The following is a 26,472-nucleotide window of genomic DNA, read 5'->3' on the forward strand; positions in this document are numbered from 1 at the left end:
GGCTGCCCGTGGTAGAAGTCGTGGCTCTTGGAGGTGTTCTCAGGCTGAACTCAGTCTGCAGGTTTCGCAGGCAGCGGCTTTTTTGTGGGCAGATGTTGTATCCACGAACTCGGAAATAGCTTCAAAGTTGCCTTCGAAGTCAGCGTACATGGGACGATAACCGGCATGGCTCCACGAAATGTTACTGTTAAGCAGCCAGAGCAGCCAAAGCAGGTTTTCCCAAAGTTAGGTTTAATAGCGTTATATGTTGGGCTAGTTTGTGATCAGTCTTAAAATTCATCTTGTTTAGCGCAAAAAGACTGGACAGGTGTGCTTGTCTTCTTGCTATTTGTCTTGTCCTTTTGCGCTAAACAAGATGAATTTTAAGGTAGTTTTAATTGCGTAGTGCGACGCGGGCAACGCAGCCGGGAGCACGACAAAGACGAAGAAGCACCGCGTCCACTTGTATGGCTAAGGCAAGCTAAAATGTCCGGTAATGCAGTGTGGCCGCATGAAGACGTCACGAGGGTTATTAGGAGTCCGGCAATATTTTTGTAAACAAAAAGTGCGCCGCGAATTTGTGAGATTTTTCCTCACAATATGCACGTCGATTGAAAAGTGGTGGATCACATTGCGGGGAATGCACACAAACACATATGTATACATCAATGTACGTATCATGAAAGACCATTGAACAAGGGTAGACAGGTAGAAGCCTCAGTTCGCAGGTCAAGCCAACGTTTCGACAAGGGGACTTGTCTTCGTCTGGGCCAGACGAAGACAAGTCCCCTTGTCGAAACGTTGGCTCGACCTGCGAATTGAGGCTTCCCCCTCTACCCTTGTTCAGTGCCCGTTCATACAGTGTAAGTCGTGTTCTTCCTCTCGTTCTACCCGGATCCTCAAGGTACGTATCAGGAACGCAAGTTCCCAGCTATGAGGGCACGGCCATTACTGGTGTATCATAAGGCGGCACGACTGAAGCTAGTCCAGACGTTGACATATCGATGTAATGTGAGACACAGAAGATGGATTCAACGCCAGCAAGGCGTCAAAAGCGGCTGTGCTGATGTCCTGAAGTACGTGGCGAACACAGTCAGACTCAGGCATAGCATTTGAAATCATACTTGCTAGCGCTTCTTAAAACATAAGGGACATTATAAAGGACACATATGAACAGGACAGGCGCTGGTCTTCAACTGTCGTTTATTGAGACAACATGTCATATATAAGCTCTCAAAGTGGCCATCACACACGAGCAGTGGGTGTGCCACGCTTAAGGTAGGATAACACTGTTTCAAATGGATAAACAGATGAAGTACTGAAACAGTTTTGGCCTTATTTATTTCGACAAAACTGTGTCAGCACTGAATTTGTGTATCTATCCGAAAAAGAATTATTGTCTATAAGATGGAAGAGATTAATAATTTTGGGGCCTGAAATATGGCACAGAGAGAAGGGTACAAAACGGGATGTTTTACTTACCACTGCCACTGTTACTGTGAAGACCGTGAAATTATCGCTGAAGATTGGCGTGAATGTGCCAGATTCTATGGAAAGGTATCGTGTTGTCACGTTGGCTAGAACACGCCCGTCTTCGTCTTCGAAAACACATCCGAGTGTGTTTCTTGCGATTTTCACGCTTTTCGTCCCGGTTCCTCCTTGTATATTAAGCACTGTTTGCGGAACAGTGTTCATTACTCGAATACTGCGAAAAGAAATAAAGCGGACTGTCATAAAATAAGGCCCCCTTGGTTTAATTAATCAATCAAATATGAATAATACGCTTATTACATATTCAAATACATAAATAAATCGAGCGCTGACCAACATGAGAATTTCATATAACCATCTGTCCGCTAAATATTCTTCTGAATAAATAGAAGGGCTCTTCTTTAGATACAGCTTATAAACATGACATTCATTAATTGTTTTCATCGTGTAGGCATAGTTCACGTTAGGAAGCTTGACATGTTCTATTCCATCCATCTCATTCGTGAGCTCGCAAACACGAGTGATACTCCACTAGAACAAATTTCCTTCCCTTAAAAGACCCGCATCGCTGCTAAGCAGCCTTTCCTTAGGCCAGCCTGAAGCCGCTTTGAAGACAACTTCTCATGTCGATTTTACTCAAATGCTGATAGCAAATAATGTAATAAAGCCCGCACTCTTGCCCGGTTGTCAGAAAACTGATATCGCCTTGTTTAATTACAAAATGTCCCAGAAAATTACCTAATGCTTCAGTGTGGCATTTTTGTCATACCCGTACGTTGAAATATTGCAATAATTGTACCTACTTTGTACCGAGCAGCTCTAAGGCTTTGCTTCTCTCGTCGTTTATTTATTTATTTCAGATATACTGCCAGCCTTCACAGAAGGCCTTAGGCAGGAGTGGGATTACATGCATCGTTAAAAAATAAAACACACAGCAGAAAAAAAACCAGCTTAACAAGAGAGGTTTATCGTTTTTCGCTGAGACCTTGCTAAAGTAGAGCGAATATTTGTAGGCAGTACAAGTGCTGCTATATAGGCGAACGCCTATGCCCGGAAGCAATAGTTGATACTCTATTATATATAAATAGATATGGATAAAATTAGAATAATGTCTCTGTAGTCATAAAACTTTCCTTCACATGATGATTAGTCATTTGAGTCATGCAGCTGTTAATCCCACCGACAATCACTGCCTCAAGAGTAATGTCAGTTGTTATGCGTTGCGGGGCTAGTTGGTTCATGCTCGTAAACGCATTTAAGCGCAACAGAGACAACACAATTGCCAAGAAAGACTGGACAGGGCGCCTAACAGGTAAGGGGATTTGGTGGGCTTGGTCATTACGAAGATTATCAATGTGTTCACAGCCAAGCGGATGAATAGGATTGCTTTAATAACCCACACTCGAATAATATAGTGAAAATGACACTTGATATTCCTCGCTTAAAGGAAAGACTTGTACCTTAGCGGCTTTCATGAAATTTGAAGGCTCCCGCAGAAAAAATGTTATTGATTTCGTAGTCCCAAGATCTAGAATGGAATGATGGCGTACTGCGGCATAATCTGACAAGCAGTCTTGTACGACTGACATTGTACGACTGAAACCATATTAGGTCACCATGTACCAGAGAACGTTTGATGGGCCGTAAAGTTCCAACGTAACTCTCACAAACATGTCCATTATGTTGAGCTGTCCGGCACCTGTCCTCCATATGCGAAGTTTTCGCTCTTGAATTGGTAGATGACTCAGCAATGAAATAATGCATAGTACTCTTTTGACGTTATGCTGCGACGCGGAGGCGAAAAACCGCCCTTCGCGCAACATATCTATTTTGCTGCCACAGCTTGGTTTCATACAGAGGATTAACAGCGTACCACCCCCCACATTTACGAACTACGGCGACCGGACAATCATTTGGAACCCTCTCAGCATACGCGTATGTCTGGAAGAACTACCTGTTACTGTGGTGTAGCGCGCAATACGTTGCCATGAAGAGCAGGAATACTAGCCAAGAAAAATTAAGATGTTTCTCACGTGCCTGCGTGGCGTACGTTGGTAGCATGCACGGCTGCTGGTCGGAGAGCTCGAAGTTCAATTCCCGATTGTTACAGATGTTTCTTTAGTTGTCAGTTCGTGGAGGCATTTCTTGCAGACATATCCAGAAGGAATGGTCACATCTTATAAGAGAACGAAGGCTTTCTCCTTAAAAGGCGCCGTGCGCAATCTGACGTCTTTACCGGGAATCACATCATTAACCATGATATGCCAAGGCGAGTGCCCAAACCCCTACTCCACGCTGGACTCGTGAGAAAGAGACCGTAATTCTCATTGTTCATCTTAAGGATACTGGTGATGACATGACGCTGCAGTTAGTAATAACGATAATAACGATAGAGCGATGATAATAGGCCCTATAGTCACGTCTCACAAATCTCAGCACCCGCGTCGCATTCGGGAGGTGACCGGTTTGATCCCCGGTCTTGCCGGGTATCCACCTGTTTCCAATGCGTATAGGATTTCCCCGGCCTGCTGCTGAGCTCTTCTGCGGTGAAATACTTAGATAAAGGGGCCATGGACAAGAAATGTTGGTTAAAAATGTTAGGGCTCTCTTTGGAAATGGGGGCAGAAAACAAACCAATACGCGTTCATCAAGACGAGTGTATCCATTATCTGCCTGAATACAGGTCTGTCAAAAAATTGCACTTTCACGTTTGAAAGGGCGCCGAGGCTAAAGCCCACTGTCGGTGCCATGGTTTTGGCCACAGCTTGGTGTCGTTTGGTTATTCTTTCTGGTGGCCGGCAATTGGGATGTCACTGCGCACACGCAGGGACGTACCAAATGACTAGGTGTCTGTTGAGGTGCTGAGGTTCGAGCACGAAGACACCGCGCATGATCAGTGCATGTGTTTAAGATGTCTCAAAGATGAACAACTAATTATCATGCACTTATCATGTATTTATCAATACCTAAATAACTATCAGTGACTTTTTATTTATAAATATATTAAACTAATTAGCACTAACTGGATAATCACTAATTAGCAAATTATATTTGAAAATTACCCTATCACTACTGAATAATTAGTAATTATATATTTTTTTACCAGTGACAATTGAAATAAATAACATTGGCTAATTAGGTATATATCAATGAGTAATAAACCAATTAACGCTATCTAATGTTCATACACCTACTGCTACTTTATTGATTGATTAAATACCTGTGCTGAAATCATCCTAAATCTGAAGAGAGCTGCCGCGGACGCACGGAAACGGCTGCGAGTCATGATCCATAAAAGATCTTAGTAAACACTACAGTAGAACTAACCCCAGAGGCTACTGCCTTATCGGAATCAAAGGGTCTCGTGTGCCTGGTAGAATGTTTTGTAATTCTCATACGTATAAGAAATATATAGGATGCGACCAAGTTTGTGGGCTACGCCTTCAAATATGTCAGTGTCACAGAAGCCGGAAGAACCAGTAGGCGGGTTTACTATCCGTAACACACAAGCATCGGCGGAAGAAGGCACGGCTGGTTAACCGACTTGGAAGCGAGCTTCCTGAGCGGAGACTAGCGCATTTCAGTCTCCCCAGCTCGACCACATGGCGCCACCAGTAGTAATTAACATTGTGACATTGCCCCTCCCGGTGGAAACGACATCGTCCCGATGCCGCGTGGTGTGTACAGTAGAACCGTATGTGGCCTGAATTTCAAGTTCACATGAAGTCAGAAGCAGTCACAGGAAAAACGAACACGTGTTAGATCTAGCGGGCACAGAAAAGCTTAATTCTGACAGGGTGTACGACATACGAGTGTGCTTGCCATCGGGAGGAGCGAACAGTTCCTTGCGGGATCACTTCGTAAGTGACGACGCTGAGCTTGCAGCAGCGCTTCGAATTAGTGGCGCAGAGGCTTCTTGAAGCGACCCCACTGGCCAAGAGGAGTCAACACCCAAACTTGATCGCCAAGGTTGTAAATAGACCTTTCCATTAATTTCGCCGCGCCACCGAGCGGCCGCGCAAATCCCCCTAAGAAAACGGAGTGCCACCGCGCTCATGCCTTTTCTGTCTCTCCGACTCTGCCGATCCTCAGGCGAACCATTTCCTGCCCTCTGCGCGTCACTGCAGCGCTGCTGCTTCTCCCGCTTTTCTGTTAATTCTGTTGTGCTTGCCGCTCCTATATTTCGCGTTGCAAAGTTGGATGTTGCGTTCTAATTCCATGGATCATCAGCCGACACGAAAAGACCGGCGTTTGTCCACTGCGACTCTTCATGATGGCGCGCGCATGCGCAGTGCATACAAAACCCGTCTCCTCTCCTCGCCGACGCGCACATCTGCTGTGATGCCTCTACCCTCCTTCATCTCTCTGTAGCGAGCCCAGCGGCGGAACGCCTGTAGAAGGGCGCAGCTCGTTGCCATGGTACGGCGTATCGGCTGTGGCAGCTTGTACGCGCCACGCATGGCGACTTTGGCTTTACATGACGTAGGGCTTCAAAAGCCACGGCGAAACTGCACAAAGACTAGCAGCTAACCATCAACCCAATCCGGTGATTGCTGCATTTTGCAAAGAAGCACCAACAGCGCGCAGGAGAAGACCCATGACGGCAGAAAGCAGCGGTGCACCAGGCCAACAAGTCTGCTAGCGACGTGTAAGGCGACTGCTCTGTTCTCCTATCATGCTTTCCGCGGATCCACCAGGGGATGGCGCGGCGCTGCAATTTGTGGAAAGGTTAATTACCTCCTTGCGACGAAGGTTTTAGAGCTAAGCATCTTTAGCTTGCTATGTACGGACCCTCAATTCAGTCAGCTGGGCGGCCTGAACGTTCTGAACAAATTGATCAGTTCCGGCTATTGATGAGCAGCAAGATCAGGCAGTAGCGTTGCGTCCAGCATGGTAACTGCTTCGCGACCGTACACCAAATGAACTGTATGAAGGGGATCATCTTCTGAACTTTGGTGTTAGGCGCGAATGTTACAGCGGCAGTATCTGGTCCCAGTTCTTATGGTATTCCTCGAGGTACATAGAAAGCATACCGGCCATGGTTTTGCATATTTGCTCAATAAGTCCATTTTTCTGAAGATAGTAAACTGTTCTGCGATGATAAGTGTCATTGAGTCTCATAAATTCATGTGTTAGACCTGAAGTAAATGGCATGCCTCTGTAAGTTAAAACGACAGCAGGGGCACCATGACAAACGAATAGGTTAAAGATGAAAACGTTCACAATATCAATAGAGGTGCCGCTGAGAACAGCTTTGCTTTCACAAAAGCTGATGAGGTAATTAGTGGTCACTGTAATGCGCCGGTAGGCCAATGGTGACGTAGAAAATGGCCCGAGAAAGTCCATGTCGACTTGGTGAAAACGTACTCTAGGAGGACAAAAAGGCTGCAGCAAGGCCGGCCTAATCGACAAGCAGCGTCTTCCGACGTTGGCAATCACGGCACATCTTAACGTAGCGCTGGACAACAGCAGCGAGCTTAGGCCAGTAGCACTTTTATCCTACCCGTGCCAAGGGCGAGAAAAATTGAGATATCCGACAGAACGTTCTTTGTGGCATAAATGCAAAACGTCGGAGAGAGCGGCGTTGGGACCACCAGCAGATACTGAATGTCAGTGGAAGCATAGTTTGTTCTTGTTGAGGATGCCGTTTCGCAATAAGAACGACGACAGGCCAGGCGAAAAAAGCCGAGGTGCAATCAAGTTGTTCCCCCGAGGTAATCTACGAGGGGATGCCATTCGGTGTCGTGTCGCTGCTGTTAAGCGAGATGAGGCGTCCTGAGAGCACCGAGAAAAAAGGAGTCATCTGTTTCAACTGGAGAACACGGGATAGGGTCTCGGGATGGCTAGTCAGCCTCACTGTGCTTCTTGCCGGTCTTGTCACTCAGGCGTAATGAACGCGGTCCTCTCAAGACAACATTGATCCACTTCAATCTGCCAATATCTGCTGCGTAGATCGACCGATGAAAGTATCGGGCGTCGAACGAGTCGTCTATTCCAGGCAATGGGTAGACGCCCCTTTTCGTAATTTTATTGAGTCTCCTATAGTCGACCGAGAATCTGAGCGTCCCGTCCTTTTATTGCGAAAGCAATACTGCTAGCACTTCGAGCCTTTGGCGTGTCCTGGCACCTCCATACATGACCTTGCACGTGACCGTGGGACGTCACGCGAAACCGAGAGACGGGGCCCCAGCTCACGCCATCGGATGGTGGTGGTGAGTCTTCACAAGAGCCGCAGCGGTGACGTCACGCCATTTTACCGTGGCCGTGTGACGTCACGCCAGCCTAGAGACGGAGCCCCAGCTCGCACCATCGGATGGTGGCGGCGAGCCCATACACGGCGGTGTGTCGCAGCCGAGAGAGGGCGCTAGCTGTTTTTGACGTCACGCTAGGAAGATAAATGGGGCTGTGGCTCGGCTCCTCGCAGTAGTCGGGGCGCAGCCGCTGAACAAGGCGCAGCCAAGGGTATTGCTTTCGCAATCTTCCAGGCTTAACCAAGCTAAGCCTTCAGCCAACTTTTTTTAGCGACCAGCACAACTTGCGATTCCTATAGGCTTGTGGACGGCTCGATCATCCCAGCGCAGAGCATTTGATCAACCTGCGCCCAAACAGCCTCTCGTTCCTTCGCCAACACTCGGTAGAAATGCTGGCTGATAGGGCGGTCGGTGGGATTAACTATAATTCGATGATTTGCTACTGACGCCTTCTTTACTTTGGAAATGTGGCAAAGCAGTCATGGTAAAACTCAAGAATTTCTTGGATATGGCGTTTCTGGCATCAAGACAAATAGGGATTCATGTCAATTTGAAAAGTTTGTCCAGTGCTCTCGTGAGGGCACTTTTTGCCCAGTGATATGTCGCAGTGGGTGGAGGGTCGCTGACTTCATCATAATAAGCGACGGTTGTCATCATCATCATCATCATCATCATCAGCCTGATTATACCCACTGCAGGGCGAAGGCCTCTCCCATATTTCTCCACTTAACCCGGTTCTGTGCTAGCTGCATCCACTTGACCCCTGCGAACTTCTTAATCTCATCCGCCCACCTAACTTTCTGCCTCCCCCTGCTACGCTTTCCTTCCCTTGGAATCCAGTTTGTTACCCTCAGCGACCATCGGTTATCCTCTCTTCGCACTACATGTCCTGCCCATGTCCATTTTTTCTTCTTAATTTCCACTAGAATGTCATTAACTTGAGTTATTTCTCTGACCCACTCTGCACGCTTTCTATCTCTTAATGTTACCCCTACCATTTTTCGTTCCATAGCCCTCTGGGTTGTCCTCAACTTAAGTAGAACTCTCTTGGTTAGCCTCCACGTTTCAGCCCCATAGGTGAGTACAGGCAAGATGCAACTGTTGTACACTTTCCTCTTGAGCGATACCGGTAAGCTGCTAGTCATAATCTGCGAGCGCTTGCCAAATGCGCTCCATCCCAATCTTATTCTTCTTGATATTTCCTTTTCATGGTCTGGATCTGCGGTTACTACCTGTCCTAAGTAGACATATTCGCCTACTATTTCCAGTATTTCGCTACCTAATGTAAACTGCTGTTCCTTCCCGAGGCTGTTGAACATTACCTTAGTCTTCTGCATATTGATTTTCAAGCCTACCATTCTACTTTTTCTGTCTAGGTCATCAATCATTATTTGCAGTTCATCCCCCGAGTTGCTTAGCAAGGCAATGTCATCAGCAAATCGCAGGTTACTGAGGTATTCTCCATCTACCCTTATCCCTAACTGCTCCCATTCCAAGTCTCTAAATACTTCCTCTAAACAAGCTGTGAATAGTACTGGGGAGATTGTGTCTCCTTGCCTAACACCTTTCTTTATGGGAATTTTATTGCTTTCTTTATGTAGAACTATGGTTGCTGTGCAGCCACTATATATATCTTCCAGCACTTTCACGTACGGCTGTACCTTGCGGTAAATGGCGGTATTCGGTGGGAACGTTCGTTAACAGTTCAAAATGCCAGTTATTCAAGGATATAGCCCCGGAGCGACGCAGAACTATACGATCAAAAATAATCAGTTCACGTTCATTTCCACGACGTCTTTAAAGGGCGGCCATATTGTCGCACTGCACTATCGCAACAATCTGGTGCATGATGGCAAAGTGACGTGGTCATCGCAAACTTCGAAAATAGTCCTGCCTGGTGAGCAGTCGTCGAAACCTGCACGCAGGGTGGAAAAAGCCACCATGAGGTGACGATGGTCAATGATTGGCCGTTTACCCGAAGAAAATCAAGACCAAGGATAGGTCCTTGGAGCACTCTGTCAGCATAGCGAAGCAACAAGCGGCGAATCTCGACTAGAGTGGCGCAGACCTCGGTCAGCGTCACCCCATACAATCCGGTAGTCCTTATCGGCACTCCGTGCCAAGTAGTCTAGACGTTGCGTAGTATGGTAACAAGGCAACGATTCATATCGCAAAAATCAGCGCCCGTATCCACAAGAGCAGTTGTGTGGTGGTGGTCAATGACGATCGGTACCTCAGCGAGAATGGGCTCACCATCGACGAAGTGCGCCATATCACCGGTCATCCAACTGGCGGCGCGTTACTTCCTTCTTCGTACGCATCGAAAGTAAGCTTCTGGGATCCTCGGGAAATCGTCGGACTAGTTGGCCACTCGGTGCATCGATTGGGGGCGTCAGAGGAACGTTTCACAGATCGTCGGAAGGTGATCGGACGGCTGGTCGGAAAGAATAGTCGGAAGTCCAACTGTTTGATCGAATCGGTGAGCGAAGGATGTTGGTTTTCGTGCTCATCGATGGCGGCCCTACACCCGAGGGTTGCCGCCTATGTTTTCTCGGCGCGGAGTTTGGCACTACCTGAAGGAAGTATGATGGCTGGAGGAAAACTTTCGCTTTAATGTTGGCATGAATTGGTGTCGCGGTAAAGATCCAGGTGGGACGTTCTCGCTAAGGTACTGGTCAATGTTTTGAGATCGTTCACCATATGTGAGGTTCTTTTCTTTAAATATTCTGGCCACCTTATTCTGTGGCTTATTCAGAGACAGCAATCTAAATAGACAACCAGACTGACCAAGCTAACAACGAATAATTTATGTACACATATGGACGGGGCGAGAGTAGGACAAGCAAGTAGGTCAAAGACTAAACACTAAGTTATCTACAGTCACCAGTTCGTTAGGTGGAGAAGCCGGTGCAGACGCTCCGGGTGGTCAGAGTTTTGCAGGGTCGGTGCAGTAAGGCCTCAGTAAGCCCAGCGGAAGACTAGGCCACCGGACGGGGCCCAGTAGAGGCAAGAGGCCTCGGGTTGCCTTTCCACGGCCGATGCGTCAGGCCTCCCTGACGTGCCTGGGCTCAGCACGGCGCCGAACGCTCGTGCCAGTGAAGAGCTGGCGCTGTGGCACTCCCGGGACTGACCACCGTTCCGAGTTTCGTGGACGACAGGAGAACAGGACAGGATACGGCCGGCAGGCCCCAGGTCTGGATCCCCGGGTCAGGCGGGCAGAAGACGCACCGCTCCGAGCTCCTTGGACAGCCGATCGGCTCCGCTGCTCGCCTGTTCTCTCCTTCTCGTGTCTCGCGCTCCTCGAGCCAACCTCCACATTTTTCTTTTCTTTCTCCGAACGTGGTTTTCTTTCTTCGTCTATTGTCAAATTATCACATGTTCTTCACAAATATGCCCCCCCCCCCCCCTTTGAGAAGTTTTTTGTTTTCCCGAAAAAAAAAACTTGGGGCCATGACACTGATGCACTCTTTCGGAGGACGACCGCACACCACAACACTACTGCACCCATCACTGAACACCCCACAGAGTGGCCACACCATTGCTATTGTCTGCTGAGAGTCTGAGTCACTGGCGCACACAAAATAAAAAACCATTCGTACTAATGCAAGTAACATTAACGCGCACTCAACACTTGTCAGAAGAAACAAACTCTTAGAAACATACTATGAACAGCACGACGACACCTCCAGAAGACAGCACAGAGATTAACGTTGTCTCCCGTATCAGTTTCGATTCAACAGTTGACTATTCTGTATTGAGTCTCGGTTCTCCAGTCCACTCTGGGACCAAGGTTCTTCACTGAACGTTGACAACGGAGTTTTCGACTCGACGTTATCAAGAACTACGAAGGATGAAGTTTGTAGGGCATTCACTGGCTGGCGCTCTTCGTAGCTTTTTGTGTTAATGGACATGCGTCCTAATGGAGCGTTCCTCAGGTTTCCTTTCGGGACAGTCCTCTGACATGCATCGCACGACCTCACAAACCGCTTAATGTCAGCTTGCACCCCTGGCCAGTAAAAGTCATCAATCACTCTTGCGGTAGTTTTTCTGACACCCTGGTGGCCGACAAGTGCACTCCTATGTGCCAGCACGAGGACATGACTGCGCAAAACCTTCAGAACGACCGCTTGTTTAATTGTTTTTCCTGGACAAAGTTGATAGGTCCGGTACAAAATGCCGTCACTTAGATGGAAGGTGTAGGCCGTCTGCCCTTTTTCGTGATAGGTTTTCTTAAGCTTGCGACGACACACGTCTAAGCTGGCGTGCTCTTTTTGTTTCTTGAGAAAAACAGACCGAGATAAGTGGAGCACGGTTTGAGTGGCACACAAACCAGTCCCTGAAACTTTCGCCGTTAGAACCTGGAAAGAAGCGCTGGACCCATCATCACTGGCAGGTATGCTTCTCTGGCCCGTCAAGACTGTTGGAGCGTCGGCGAATGGGACGCTTGCACCCGGAACGTTGCCGATAATTACGTCATATGATGGCGTCGGCAGGCACCTAGCAATAGCTTCGCCTGTGAAGTATGGCGACTTGATAATAACCTCCGCCTCAGGCGCTTCGATGTCAGAACCATCCGCTAAACGTAAAGATGCTCGCTCACCGGTAATGCAGCCTCAGGCACCAAAGCCTGACGCACCACGATGCTATTAGAGCCAGTGTCGCGCAGCACCGACACTGCTTGTCCGAACACTTCTCCATGCTCCACTGGCATGTTGTTAATAATCTGAGATGGACTAAGAGCCGAATCGTCCCTTCGAACATCTAGACATGTTCTTCCCAGCTGACGACCAGGGCGGGAATCTCGAGGGGACGTGCAGCAAGCAGACGTCTCCCGGTCATTTGAATTTCCGCATCGACACAACTGGGTTTCATGACCAGATTTGCGACATAATGTGCAATATGGGGGCTTCGGTTTTGTACGGCAATCCGCCGACCTATGTCCGATCTCTTCATAGATGAAGCATCGAATTCTAGTCTTTGGGTTTGGGGCTGCGTCCTGCGGTTTCGCAGAATTCTGCTCAGCACTATCTTTAAAAATCGCGAGGTTATTCTGTCGCTGAGCCTCAAGAAAGTGATCGGCGGCCTCAGCAATCTCGTCCACCGTTTTACAATCACGTTCTCGCAAAAAAAGAACTAAACGATCGTGACAGCTGTTTAAAAACTGCTCAGCCACTATCACGTCCCGAACCACTTCAAACGTGCGACCTTGTCCTCGCATCTCAACCCAGCGGTCAGAAAAACTTAACAGCCTTGTGGTGTACTGGGAAGCTGTCTCACCATCTTGCGGCTTGCTTCCACGAAACTTCTCTCTGTAGCCCTCAGCCATGAACCGAAACCTCCGAAGTAAGGCAAGTTTCGCTACACCGTAATTGACTGAGTCATCAGGAGAGAGTCGTCCAAAGACTCTGAGAGCTTCTCCGCCGAGGCACAGACTCAAAGCCGTGGCCCACTTCTCTTTCGGCCAGCCCTGGCCAATGGTGACATGTTCAAAACGCTTCAAATACGCGTCCAAATCGTCCCTTTCCTCATTAAACAGTGGAATAAATCCATGAGGACTAATTGGGAAAGACGGAGCTGGTACGGTACCGTGCTCAGCGCTTCCAGCAGTAGGGGCGTTTTCTCCCAATTCCGCAAGTCGTACTCGTAGCTGCAAATTCTGGTTTTCTTGCTCCAAGCGCTGCTTCGCCGCTTCACGTTCTGCAGCTCTCTCTTTGCGTTCGGCAGCTTGCCTTCCCTTGCCTTCTGCAATTCTTTCTCTACCCACTCGCGCAACTCGATTCCTTATAAACCTATACGTTCCCCTACCGCGAGCAACTCTGGTGCACTCATTTTTCTCAAATCTCTAGCAGCGGGAAAATGTTGCTTGGCTGGCCTGGTCCTGCTGTGGACGCCAAAATTGTGAGGTTCTTTTCTTTAAATCTTCTGGCCACCTTATTCTGTGGCTTATTCAGAGACAGCAATCTAAATAGACAACCAGACTGACCAAGCTAACAATGAATAATTTATGTACACATATGGACGGGACGAGAGTAGGACAAGCAAGTAGGTCAAAGACTAAACACTAAGTTATCTTCAGTCACCAGTTCGTTGGGTGGAGAAGCCGGTGCAGACGCTCCGGGTGGTCAGAGTTTTGCAGGGTCGGTGCAGTAAGGCCTCAGTAAGCCCAGCGGAAGACTAGGCCACCGGACGGGGCCCAGTAGAGGCAAGAGGCCTCGGGTTGCCTTTCCACGGCCGATGCGTCAGGCCTCCCTGACGTGCCTGGGCTCAGCACGGCGCCGAACGCTCGTGCCAGTGAAGAGCTGGCGCTGTGGCACTCCCAGGCCCGACCACCGTTCCGAGTTTCGTGGACGACAGGAGAACAGGACAGGATACGGCCGGCAGGCCCCAGGTCTGGATCCCCGGGTCAGGCCTGGCAGAAGACGCACCGCTCCGAGCTCCTTGAACAGCCGATCGGCTCCGCTGCTCGCCTGTTCTCTCCTGCTCGTGTCTCGCGCTCCTCGAGCCAACCTCCACGTTTTTCTCTTCTTTCTCCAAACGTGGTTTTCTTTCTTCGTCTTTTGTCAAATTATCACATGTTCTTCACACCATAACACCGCAGATGGGTATCCCGTCAGAATCCGCGCAAGCAAATCCGACGTACGGGTTGTGGCGCAGTACGTGATCGCCTTCGCCGCAGGGAAAACTGAGAGGTCGATTCTTCGGCGCACGCCACGCGTGTACTTTCCAAACCGGCGATATAGTCTCAGGCACACCAGTCCAAACATGATATCGGAGTGCAGAACGAGACGAAGAAAAGGAGCTGCAGGTTTCCGGTGTTTATAACGCAGGGATATGCAAAACGTCGCTGTAGGCAACGACATAAAGTGCAGGAGGCTGGGGGGAATGACACTGATGGCATATCCTGGCGGAGCTCATAACGCGCAACATCCGAGATGCCTCCAACACGCGGGTGTTGCTCGAGAGAGGGCAGCTTCTGCAGCTGTTCTTGCACAAAGCTTTGGATAATTTCATAAAGGGCTTTACTCTCGTTGCCGGACATCAGCAAGTGGAAATGGACAGCGGGGATGTTCGCAGGGCGATCAAAGTGTGCGAATCGCTGCTTTAGGACACGCTCCATGCTTGTCGCTCCGCTTGTACAATCAGCCAAAGTACACGGAGGGTACCATATAATGCGAACGTAATGCTACTCCTTGACGCTTCGCCTAAGATGGAGAACTTTATTTACCTTCGACATTGACGGATCAGCGCTGCTAAAAAGTCGAGTCATTTCTTCCACGAACATCGTGACACTCTCATTATGCCGCTACGCTCGGGACTGTAGAGCCAGTTCAGCCATATTTTGTCTTGCATCATTGCCAAACGTAACGAACAGCTGCTGTCGGAAATCTCAACAGGTGGTGATGGTAGCCTCATCGTTTCCGAGCCACATCTTGGCGGCATGCTTAAGTGTACCATAAATATTCTGCAGCTTGCGCGCCTCGTCCCACTCATTAAGCGCAGCGGCTCAGTGTGTGCTGGTCAGCCAGTTCTCAACATCCTGAAAGGTGTCTCCATGGAATGGCATGAGCATACACGGAGCATGGGAGAGCAGCAGCTGGGAACTCACGGGGAGCTTAATGGTCTCGCTTGCCGACGTAGTCGTCATGGTTTGCGATGGAGAAACAAGGGTACCACACTCGGGAGCTAAGCTTCTCAAGCGGAGTACATGGGATCTACCCCACAACTCCAGCAATTATCACAGAAGCTGGTAGAATTAAGTAGGCAGGTTTGGCTGCCGTAACCTAGAAGCACCAGTGAAGGAAGGCAGGGCAGCCTACCATACTGGCGAGCTCCCCCAGCGAAGACGAGCGCGGGCCAGTCTCCTAAGCTCGACGACCAGAGGCGGCGCCGGTAACTAATTAACATTGAGGCAATATATTTCTAGAGTGCTGAGAGAATCCTCGTTTCTCCATAACTTCATTCAGTAAAGCACAAGCTGCTTGCAGGCACGTGACAAGGGCCCACTGTCGCACAAAGAGAGCGATGCTTAATGAATGCCTTTAAAACTGCTGCTGGCTAAAAGTAGTGGTGCGTAAAAGTTTTCGCGAGGAGTATCCGTAAATGCGAAAGCTGTGTACTGCGGACAGGATGTAGAAGCAGAATTGTTTCGGGTTTGGTTCCGGTTCGGGTTCACTCCTTTCGCGTTCGGGTTCGGTTTAGGCTCCGGAGACACATTAAGTTCCTGTTCAAACGAGTTCAGAAAAAAGGTAATGCGTATTTTTGCTCCACTTTTACCCATTTTTCTTGCCTGTTCCTCTATAAAAGAAATGCTTAAAATTGATGTAGTAATCCGTCTATTGCTTGGTCAGGTGGAATGGGCTCTACTTGGTTGTACAGACCTCTGCAAAATGTTTATAATGAGTGACCAACGAGTGGAGCTGGATGTGGAAAAAATATTTTCATTGCCACATAATCAACTAAAGCGGTCACGCACCGAAAGTTACAAGAAAATAATGGTTTGTGCTCCGCTTTTAAGGTACGCACAAATTTACGTGAATTTTCATTTTGAGCGGTACCTCTACAACTAAATCTAAAGCATTGTTTCGTCCGGCTCCCACTGGACGACTTTGAAATAAGGTCAAGGTCAAACCAAGCACACACCCCTATGCTTACGATGTATATATCTGTGACTATATACTGCACAACATGTGAATGCATTTGCATTTCCCGTGTATATAGAGGTGAAAGGAAAAAAATATATCCGTGTTGTGGCCCGACAGGCAATGGGAAGACTTCTCCGCCGCAGTTAGGGGTAGGCGTCATATCGCGTTTGCCGGAAAACCGGATTAATTTATTGTTTCGCTCCTGTGGTGCGACCACCATCTTGTTGCGCCTTGTATCTGCCTGCAAAAAGTGCGCTATATAACTTCTATAACCACATTGAGCACGGTGTAAAAGGATAAATTCGATTTTATTTTATGTTTATTCCTTGACAACACAGATGCAAACAAAAAGCACCTGTTCATTCCACAGCGTCGATAAGAAACAGGACTCGGAGGCATCGTTTCATCTGTAAATTGATAAAAAATAACGAGCGACTTTAGCGACTAAAGTAATGAAAGGCAAAAGCCTGAGGTCTGTTCATGTCTAGCGTTTCTGCCATCTGCAACCCCAAACTTGAAAGCGCACCAAGGAAACCACGCGACAGGAGCGCTGGCGTACCATCCGAACGCACACTTGTTGGAGAAAGTGTGAAAGATACTGCGCCTTTCATCCAGAAATCTCATCTTCTCTAGCGCTCCTGCCATCTGCAATCCCACATTTCAACGCGCGCCAAGGAACGTCACGCGACAGCTGCCGCAAAATGCGGTGGCAGGCTAGCCCTCGCCGCAAGCGGCGTTGACCTACCAGTCCCAGCCCCGTAGGGCCAGGAACGAGCCACCTTTCACAGAGCGCGCGTTCAAGTGTGGCATTGTGGATGGCAGGACGCATCGCACCTCGGCCAATCAGAACGCATCCCGCCTCGGCCAATCAGCACACTTGAAAAGCGGGACACACTTTGTCCACGACAGCATGAGCCATTAAAGGCTCTCGCCTTAATAATGCTTACCTTAGTTTCGATAGCTTGAACAGTTTTTGTCTCTTGTTTTCCTCGTTACTCTCTAGCTGCTCGCAATATTGACGCATTCTCAATGCTATGTAATAATGTACAACTTCTGCCATTACATCTATTTTGTATGCACTTAACGAAAATGACATCTTGTGATTGTCAAGAGTATAGTCAACTGTCATGCATAGACGTTCAAACGAAGAGGCATCCGTGTGCTGTGGGATGTCAGCGCGCATTAAAGATCCCCAGGTGGTCGAAATTGCTCCGCAGCCCTCACTACGGCTCCTCTTTCTTTCTTTGCACTTTCACTCCCACCTTCCTCCCTTCCCTTACGGCGCGGTTGAGGTCTCCACAGAAAACAAGTGAGACAATTACCGTGCCTTTCGCTTCCTATAAATCAACCAATCAACCAGAGGCGTGTTTATTTATCAAACTTCTCTTCTATTTCTTTCAATACAGAAAATATGGCAACATCTGCATGTAGCAGCCCTCCTCCTGTTTCGTGCAAAACTAGGGCTGCTTCGGACTTGGCGACTTTTTCAGGGTATGTACAGCCCGCCAAGGCAAACGAATGCTGAGTTTGAGCTACTAATGAAATATGCAAGAAAGGTAGCCAAGGATTACGGTCTGGTCATGCTAGGAGCCTTCAACACGCAACAGAAGAGCTGGGGATAAGTAGGAGAAACAAGCAAGGGCAAGAACCTGGTGCAAGCGATTGCGAAAACGGACATGGATCTCGTAAAGAATTTTACGAAGCCGACTAGACTGGGCAACAGCATCAGCACGGATACATGCCCAGACCTCGCTTTTGTAAAGAGCTCTAATGACGTTTCTTGGGAAAACACGAACGAGAGCCTTGGAAGTGATCACTTCGTCCGTGTGATATTGTTGACCACTGCGATGGTAAGACGAAAGTTAGAAGGGAAAATAACTATCTGGAATGCGTTTAAAGAACATTGCGACAAGGAACTAATTCAAACTATCAAGGCGTGGAGCAAGGGACTCCGCGAGGTGTATGACAATGCCACAAAGACCGTGAAAAGGACGAACGCAGTCCCCGAAATTGGTAACCGTCTACTGGGGTTATAAGAAAGTCGCAGGAGAATGATTAGAGGTGGAAGAAGCAACAGGAAGCTCAAAATGAAGATTGTCGAGGTCACATCTCAGCAAGAGCAGTATACGCAAGTGCTCTCTAAACAAAACTAGGGACAATTGTTCGACTCACTCAAAGAAACACTACGGACGGCCAAGACTTGTGCGTCGCTGAGCAATCTCATCAACCCGGCCAAGTCTAACGCGGAACCCAGCAAGACCCTTCACCGAATCAGCCACAAGTACCTGGGAGACGATGAAGAGCTGCTAGAAAAAGATCGTCAAACGATACGCGGGGATGGCGGACATCCCCGGCTGCACAATATTGTATCGAGTAATTGAAAATGAGAAACTCGACCGTTTCATCACAAAGGACAAGGTATACGCGGCGCCCAGAATAACTGTCAAGAACACGCAGCGACAACAGACAAGATCGGCAATGCCATTATAAGAAATCTAAGGGCGGAACTGACTGCGAGCATCACGCAGTTTTGGATCACCACTGGGAGGCAGAGACTGTGCCAGAGGAGTGGCAGCACGCAGACATCATCAGCATCCCCAAGCCAAGCAAGAAGCTATGTTTGGAGAATATGCGGCCTATCTCACTGACCTCATGCATAAGAAAATTGTATGAAAGGCTCCTTATGATGAGACTTCAGAACTATTTGGAAGATAAAGATCTCATGCCACAAAAGCTATCGATGCAAGACGTCCGTCTCCTCAAAGACGTTCTTAGCAACGTGCCCAAATTTAGATAGCAAGTGATCATGTCTCTCGATCTCGGGGGGGGGGTGGGGTCGACAATCTTAGCCATGAAGCTGTACTATCGTGTCTGAGCAACCTACATTGCAGGCGAGATTCACGGTTACGTCAAGGCCTCTCTTACGGATAGGACCGCGACTACGGGGATCGGGGACTTGCGATCGGACAAGATCAGGATGCTTAACAAGGATACGCCTCAAGGATCTGTAATCTCGCCCGTTCTCTTCAACATCGCTTTAGTTAGTTTGGTGGAAACGTTTAACGCCATAGCCGGCATTCGGCACGCAAAGTACGTCGATGACATAGCGATTTGGATGACGAAGGGTAAGCTGGGTATCAAGGAGGAGACGCTACAAGCAGCCGCCGACTATGTCAACAGCTAAGCAAAAGGTGCACTTGCTGAGACAGTTGGGATTGTGGATTCAGTCCAACCAGAGGTCGTACCACACGATCAAATTGCAATCTGGATCTTCGATACAGATAACGAGAATGAGTAAGCAAGTGACCTATAGAAGAAAGGGGATGAAGGAGGAAAACACGCTCAGCTTAGTACGGGCGCTTGTGGTAAGCAGAGCCACATACAGTTTTCGCTATCAACGTCTCAGCCAGACGGAGAAAGAGCAATTGGAAGCTGTCCTCAGGAAGGCGCCCAAGACAGCGCTGGGCTGTCAACAAGAACGACAAACGCGACTTTAATGAGCCATAGCGTAACAAACACATATGAATAGCCCAGAGAAGCGTATCTTGTCTCTCAGATCTGCAACGCACAACGACGGGATAAGCTCTCCTGCGGAAGACCACATACTGGAGATTGAACGGACAATAGACACACCGGATGGGGTCCGGTTCACGTTTGCAATAATGCCAATTCCCAAAATTATGCATCCTGTTAATCATCAGGGTAGGCGTAGGACCAGGGCGGAACCCTTAGTCACGACCTCTCACAACAAGAAGAACATGGTTTATGTAGATGTTGCGATGTACGTAAACAAACGTGATACGATAGTGACGGTTACAGACTTTCAGCTGAATGAAAACATGAGCGTCTCGCTATGGAACTGCACCGTGTCTGACGCTGAGGAGGCAGCTGTTGTTCTAGCGGTCGCTGAGGGCAATAGGTCCGGGCGTTCGCTGGTAGTTATGGATGATTCACAAGACGCTTGCCGAGGATCCACCACCAGCAGGATTGGCAAAAAAGCGACCGCCATAATAAATGCAGGTGGGAAAAGCGAGAAAAAAGAACTCATATATGGGCTCCGGGGCACACTGGCATTACCAGGAATGTACAGGCTGGTCTCATAGCTCGCGGTTATGCAAACCGAGAGAAGTCAGAGGTCAAAGAGACCGAGGCAGTGACCCTTACCTACGCAGACATTTTCAAGCACTTCCGGGGGACCAGAGGAAGGTATCTTAAGCCCCACTAGGTGTTAAACAGGGAGCAGTCGGTGTCTTGGCGGCAGATATAAACGAATTCCATCCATGCTTGTGTTTATACAGCAAGATACATCAGTATGCAGTGACACGTGTCCCTGGTGTGGCGAGAAACTGACCGTTTATCACATTACATGGGTCTGCCAGAAAATAGACACAGAGCCAATAATCCAGAACGCCACGCCGGAGCAGTGGGAGTCTGCGCTGTCCAGTTCAGAATCGAAAGACCAGCTTTGGCTGGCTGAACGGGCCAGCCGGCCCGCAAAGGTTCCAGGAGTCCTGGAATGAGAGCCCAACCACGGGAGCTCTACTGTACTTTTTCGCACAACATAAAGTTTGGCCTATCTCTCTGTCTCTCTCCGGGATCTAGGAGCCCCATTTTGCACGCCGAACACTCGGTGAATTTCACGTTTCGTGCCGAGAAACCAGCTCACATAATTGATTATGAAATCTTTAACTTTGGCTGACTCAGAGAGGTTGTGAATCAGTTCCTAAAACTCATTCTCGCCCTCAACAAGAACATCACGTTCGGCCTCGAGCTTATTGATACCTGGCTTGTAAGGTCCAATGGACATTGAACGATTCAGCCATGTCGGACAAGCTCATCAAACGAGTGTTCTGATTTTCCTGCACCTTGAAGCTGCCATACTTTGGGGGTTTCAAAAAGCTTTAGAAAAAAAACATGCTGTATAACTGCAAGAAAGTAGGAAGACACGGACGCTCATTTTCGCCACCTGCTTGGCGGATGAAACAGAAACAATTCTCGAGCACATATTGAATAAACTTAGCTGTCAATACATATTTGAAGTTGACCCTTTGCAACAGGTACTCTAAAGTTATATGGTTGAGGGTATGTTCACCCTAGGTCCTGGGCAGTTGAATCTAATAGAAAAGTTTTCTGGTCAATACGACCGGCCTTTACTTTTTTCTCCACACTCGTAAAGCCACTTTAGAAAAGATTCTATAACAACAAAATCTGGGCTTCAGTCTTAAGCCTTCTTTAGGGCATTTGCGATGCCAAACAAGTTGTTTAGTTTCACTGCAAAATCAACAGTGCCTTTGACGTTATCAAGACCCAGTGTACGTCTTTTCGAATAAAACTCAAGAACAATGGTAACGCTCAGGCTGGACAGCTGCGTTGGTAATTTCGCGTGTGTCTTCTCAGTATTATTTGCCTTTAAATGAGAATAGCAGAGTTTTCTTACAAACCCTCCATTTATCTTCGCGTTTCATATCTGCAACATACAGCTTGCCATACTGTGGCCAGAGAACCAACGCACCCTTTAGACAAAACATTTACCGCTGAAAAAGTCGATTTCCCACACACTTAACAAGGTGTGGCCCATATGTGGAAAGACATACATTTTGTGCCTCACAAGCTGGATTGACAAACGAGTTCCTTGGTGAGTCTACCTCTTCACTTACGTCAAAGTGCTTCCATATAGAGCGGTTTGTAGCGACGCCGTCACAAACAATTGCATCTACAATGCACCTGCATCCTCGGTGACCCTTTGCGATTAACTCTGCCAACAGTTTCCTTCGTAGGTCCAGAGCTGGCGAACACGGCGACTGGCTGACAGTAGTTTTCTATGTACGTGATCTACTAGCTTATTTGGTGCATCCATAACACCACCAATGTCTGCATACCCGGTATATGCCAACGTTATTGAGTTTACCCGCATCTCTTTCAGTGCGTGGATCTTATCAAAAATAAGAATACCAGGTCGCCGGAAACTGTCTTTTGTTGCCAGCTTTTTCTTTCGGGCAGAAAAAAAGCGTGCATCGAAACCACAGTTCACACGGACGTTTGACAGTACCTTCTAATCGTTGACACAAAGGGGAGAGGCAGAATCTTGTTATCGCCGAAGAATGAGTATGCTGACAGCCTGCGAAAATGAGATAACTGGAGCAGCAGCCAATGCTCTGTGTACCTTCCGCATTTATTGTTTTTGCATGTCGTAGCCACGATGCATTCTTTTATGGCAGGTGCTTGTCTTTCAGGAATATTCAAGCGACTGAGTTTGTCACTTAGGAACGCATCAGTAAGCGAACAAAGTTTCTCTTGCGGCTAGTTCAGCTAAATTCTGGTTGTCCGCAGCCTTTGTTTTGGGACATTCCATTACTCTTACCTTTTTAATGCCTATCGGGCTCCTCTAAAGCCATTATGTTACTGGCACCAGGCGAAGTGATGTGAAAATACGCATGTCGTCTGTTATCTCTCTTCTCTTCTCGTCCATTCGTGTTTTGTAAATGCGACTTGTCGTCGGAACGCATTTAAAATAGAGCAAACGTGTTCACCTTGATTGAGATATAAATCATACTTTTTATGTCATCACTAACCAGTGATATCGACAAACTCACTTTCTGGTCGGATATCAGTGAAGGCGTTGGGACCACCAAGGCACAAACATGTTTCACTGACGCGAGTTATTAAAGACTCGATATCTTTTACGCAGTTCCCCTTGCACGGAAACTCACGGGACCGATTTGTTCCAGCAGCACAGCTGTCTAATTCGTGTCTCTGTCAATGGAAACCTATTTGCTTGTTATGACAGGGCTTGGAGGAGCAGTGAAGTATTTGCAGTCCTCGTCACTTGCAGCACTGTTATGAAGTGGAAATTTTGACTTTAGGAAAATTTGACTTTCTGGCGTGAAAACAGAACAGTTTTCACGCCATCAAGGTCAATTTTATGGCTTTCCAAAATCCTACTGGAGAGCGCTATGCTATCTTCCTTGTCGAAAATTGCAGAGAAAACACTTGAATAAAGCACTTTTCGATCAGTAATAACCTCACTGAATTGCTGTTGCGATTGTGGCGGCTCCAGCTCGGACGGCGTGTCAAAAACATAGGTGTAATTTCAAGAACCAGCGGAGTTTGCCGTCACTTGGCGCTTTTTAGCAGCTGCTGGTGGTTGGGTGCTGACTGGTTGCTTTCTTTTTCTCCCCACCTTCGACATGTGGCTAAGAAAGGCGGAGAATATCGTTGCTGCTGTATCTTTCGCCAAGGCCTCTCTCCACGCACGCTGACCAGTAGTTGCTCTTTATAAACTGCATCTCATGTTTTAGTAATGTACTTTGACTGAAAATGTTTCTCACAGACCTAGTCCGTTGCTTGTAGAGCGCGGTACCTGAGCGGAATTGCGTGACGCCACACATTCAGGTGATCTTCCTTCGGAGCCGCAAGTAGCGATACATTTCCAACACTCCCGGTATCTTGAGTTGACCCAGTGCACAAAGCACTTTTTCCTATTTCGGTGGCCTTCAGGTCAACGACGCGACGATACTAATGAGTAGACTATGCTGGAAAGCCAAACAACAGCCAGAAAAGAAAACTCGTGATCATAAACGTCAAACACACATGTAAAATCAAGCGAAAACAAGCACTTTTTGTACGCAAAGAGAACTAACCGAGCCAAGCGCTGAGTCTCCTCAGCAGTGTTGCTGCCTCGTGCCAAGCCAGAGAAACGGGAGCCGGTTTTCCTCCCGTCTCACCGTGTCGCAGGTGCGGCGCGTTCTTTCCCCTGAAATATTTCTTACATCGTGACTTGAGGCTCGACTCATTTAGTTCAGTTCAGTTCAGGCGTTCAGTCGTGTCCGACTCTTCGTGACCCTATGGACCATGTCACGCCACGCTTTCCGGTCTCTCACTATCTTCTTAACATCACATAGCTTCATCTGCAATGCCTCGAGAATGCCATCTAACCATCGCGTTCGCTGCCTACCCCTTCTCCGGCGACCCTCAACCTTTCCCAACATCAAATCTTTCTCCAGCGACTCCTCTCTTCTCATCAGATGACCAAAGTAGCTGAGCTTTAACTTTAGAATTTGACCCTCCAATGAGCATTCAGGGTTTATGGTCGACAATATCGACTGATTTGATCTTCTGGCAGTTCAAGGAACTCTTAAGAGTCTTCGCCAGCACCACAATTCAAACGCGTCAATTCTTCGGCGGTCAGCCTTTTTCACACTCCAACTCTCGCATCCATACATCACAACTGGAAAGACCATAGCACGGGTTATACGGATCTTGGTTGGCAGACTAATGTCGCTGCTCTTTACTAGGCGGTCAAGGCTAACCATTGCTCTCTTTCCCAGAAGCAGGCGTCTCCTAATTTCATGGCTGCAGTCTCCTTCCGAGGTAATCTTGGCGCCAAGAACAGAAAATCTGTCACAGCTTCCACTTCTTGTCCATTGATGCTCCAGGACTTGATAGGGCAAGACGCCATGATCTTTGGCTTTTTAATGTTCAGTTCAAGCCCAAAGTTCTCTGTTCTTGTACGCGCATCAGAAGTCTCTTGAGTTCCACTTCACTTTCTGCCATTAAAGTGGTATCATCCGCATATCTAAGGTTGTTGATACGTTTTCCAGCAATCTTCCCTCCAACTGAAGACTCGTCTAGACCGGCCTTCCTCATGATGTACTCAGCATATAGGTTAAATAGGCAGGGCGACAGTATGCAGCCTTGTCTCACTCCTTTCTCAATCGGAAACCAATCAGTAAGACCACGCCCAGTTCGGACTGTGGCCTCTTCCCTTCATATAGGTTCGTGAGGAGACAGATAAGGTGAATTGGAACTCCCATCTCTGGAAGAGCTTGCCACAATCTGCTGTGATCTACACAGTAAAACGCTTTCGCATAATCAATAAAGCAGAAGTAAATGGGTTTCTGGAACTCTCTTGCTTTTTCCATGATCCAGCGAAGGTTCGCAATTTGGTTTCTAGTTCCTCTGCCCTTGCGAAACCCAGCTTGCACGTCCGGAACCTCCCGATCCACATACTGCTGCAGCCTACCTTGCAGGATTTTTAACATCACCTTGCTAGCATGCGAAATAAGCGCGATCGTGCGGTAGTTGGGACAATCTTTGGCACTGCCTTTCTTTGGAATGGGGATGTAAACTGACCTCCTCCAATCCTGTGGCCACTGCAGGGTTGTCCAAATCTTTTGACATAATGTATGCAGTGTGTTAAGAGCGTCGTGGTTGAGGTTTTGAAGCAACTCAGCTGGAATACCATCAATTCTGCTAGCTTTGTTTTTAGCAAGGCTGGCTAAGGCCCATTCAACTTCACTCTTCAGGATGCCCGGCTCGAGATCAGTAATCACAACCGTCCTATGTTGGGTTTGCACATCCGGGTCCTTCTTGTACAGTTCTTCTGTGTATTCCTGCCACCTCTTTATCTCTGAGGCTTCAGTGAGGTCTTTGCCTCGTTTGTCCTTTATCACGCCCAGCTTAGCACAGAAGCTTCCTTTGATATCTTTGATTGTCTTATACAGAGTTCTTGTGTTCCTTAATTGGCTGTTGTCCTCAACTGCTTGACACTGTATGTTCAGGAAGGCATTCCTATCTTTCCTTGCTATTTTCTGAAAATCCGCATTGAGAACCTTGTATCTTTCTCTTTCCCCCATACCTTTTGCCATCCTCCTTTCCTCAGCTATTTGCAAAGCCTCTTCAGATAACCAGTTTGCTTTTTTGCATTTCTTTTGCTTTGGAACTACCTTAGCAGCAACTTCTTGTATTATATCACGAACATCAGTCCACATATCTTCGGGCTCTTTGTCTTCTAGATCTAATTCTTGAAATCGATTCCTCACTTCCACAGCATATTCTAATGGAATCTGATCCAGATCATACCTGAAAAGCATTCTAGTTTTCTGCGTTTTCCTCAATCGAAGCTTAATTTTGGCAACAAGAAGCTGATGATCGGTGCCACAATCGGCCCCAGGCCTTGTTTTTACTGCTTGTATAGCGCTTCTCCATCTCTGCCGGCAAATAATATAATCGATCTGATTCCTGTACAGACCGTCCGGTGAAATCCACGTGTACAGGCGCCTCTTGTGCTGTTGAAAATGAGTATTCGCTATGGTCAGGTTGTTTTCTTG

Source organism: Amblyomma maculatum, chromosome 5 (genome assembly GCF_055883805.1).
Source record: "Amblyomma maculatum isolate TAMU_Amacu chromosome 5, ASM5588380v1, whole genome shotgun sequence".
Lineage (NCBI taxonomy): Eukaryota > Metazoa > Arthropoda > Arachnida > Ixodida > Ixodidae > Amblyomma > Amblyomma maculatum.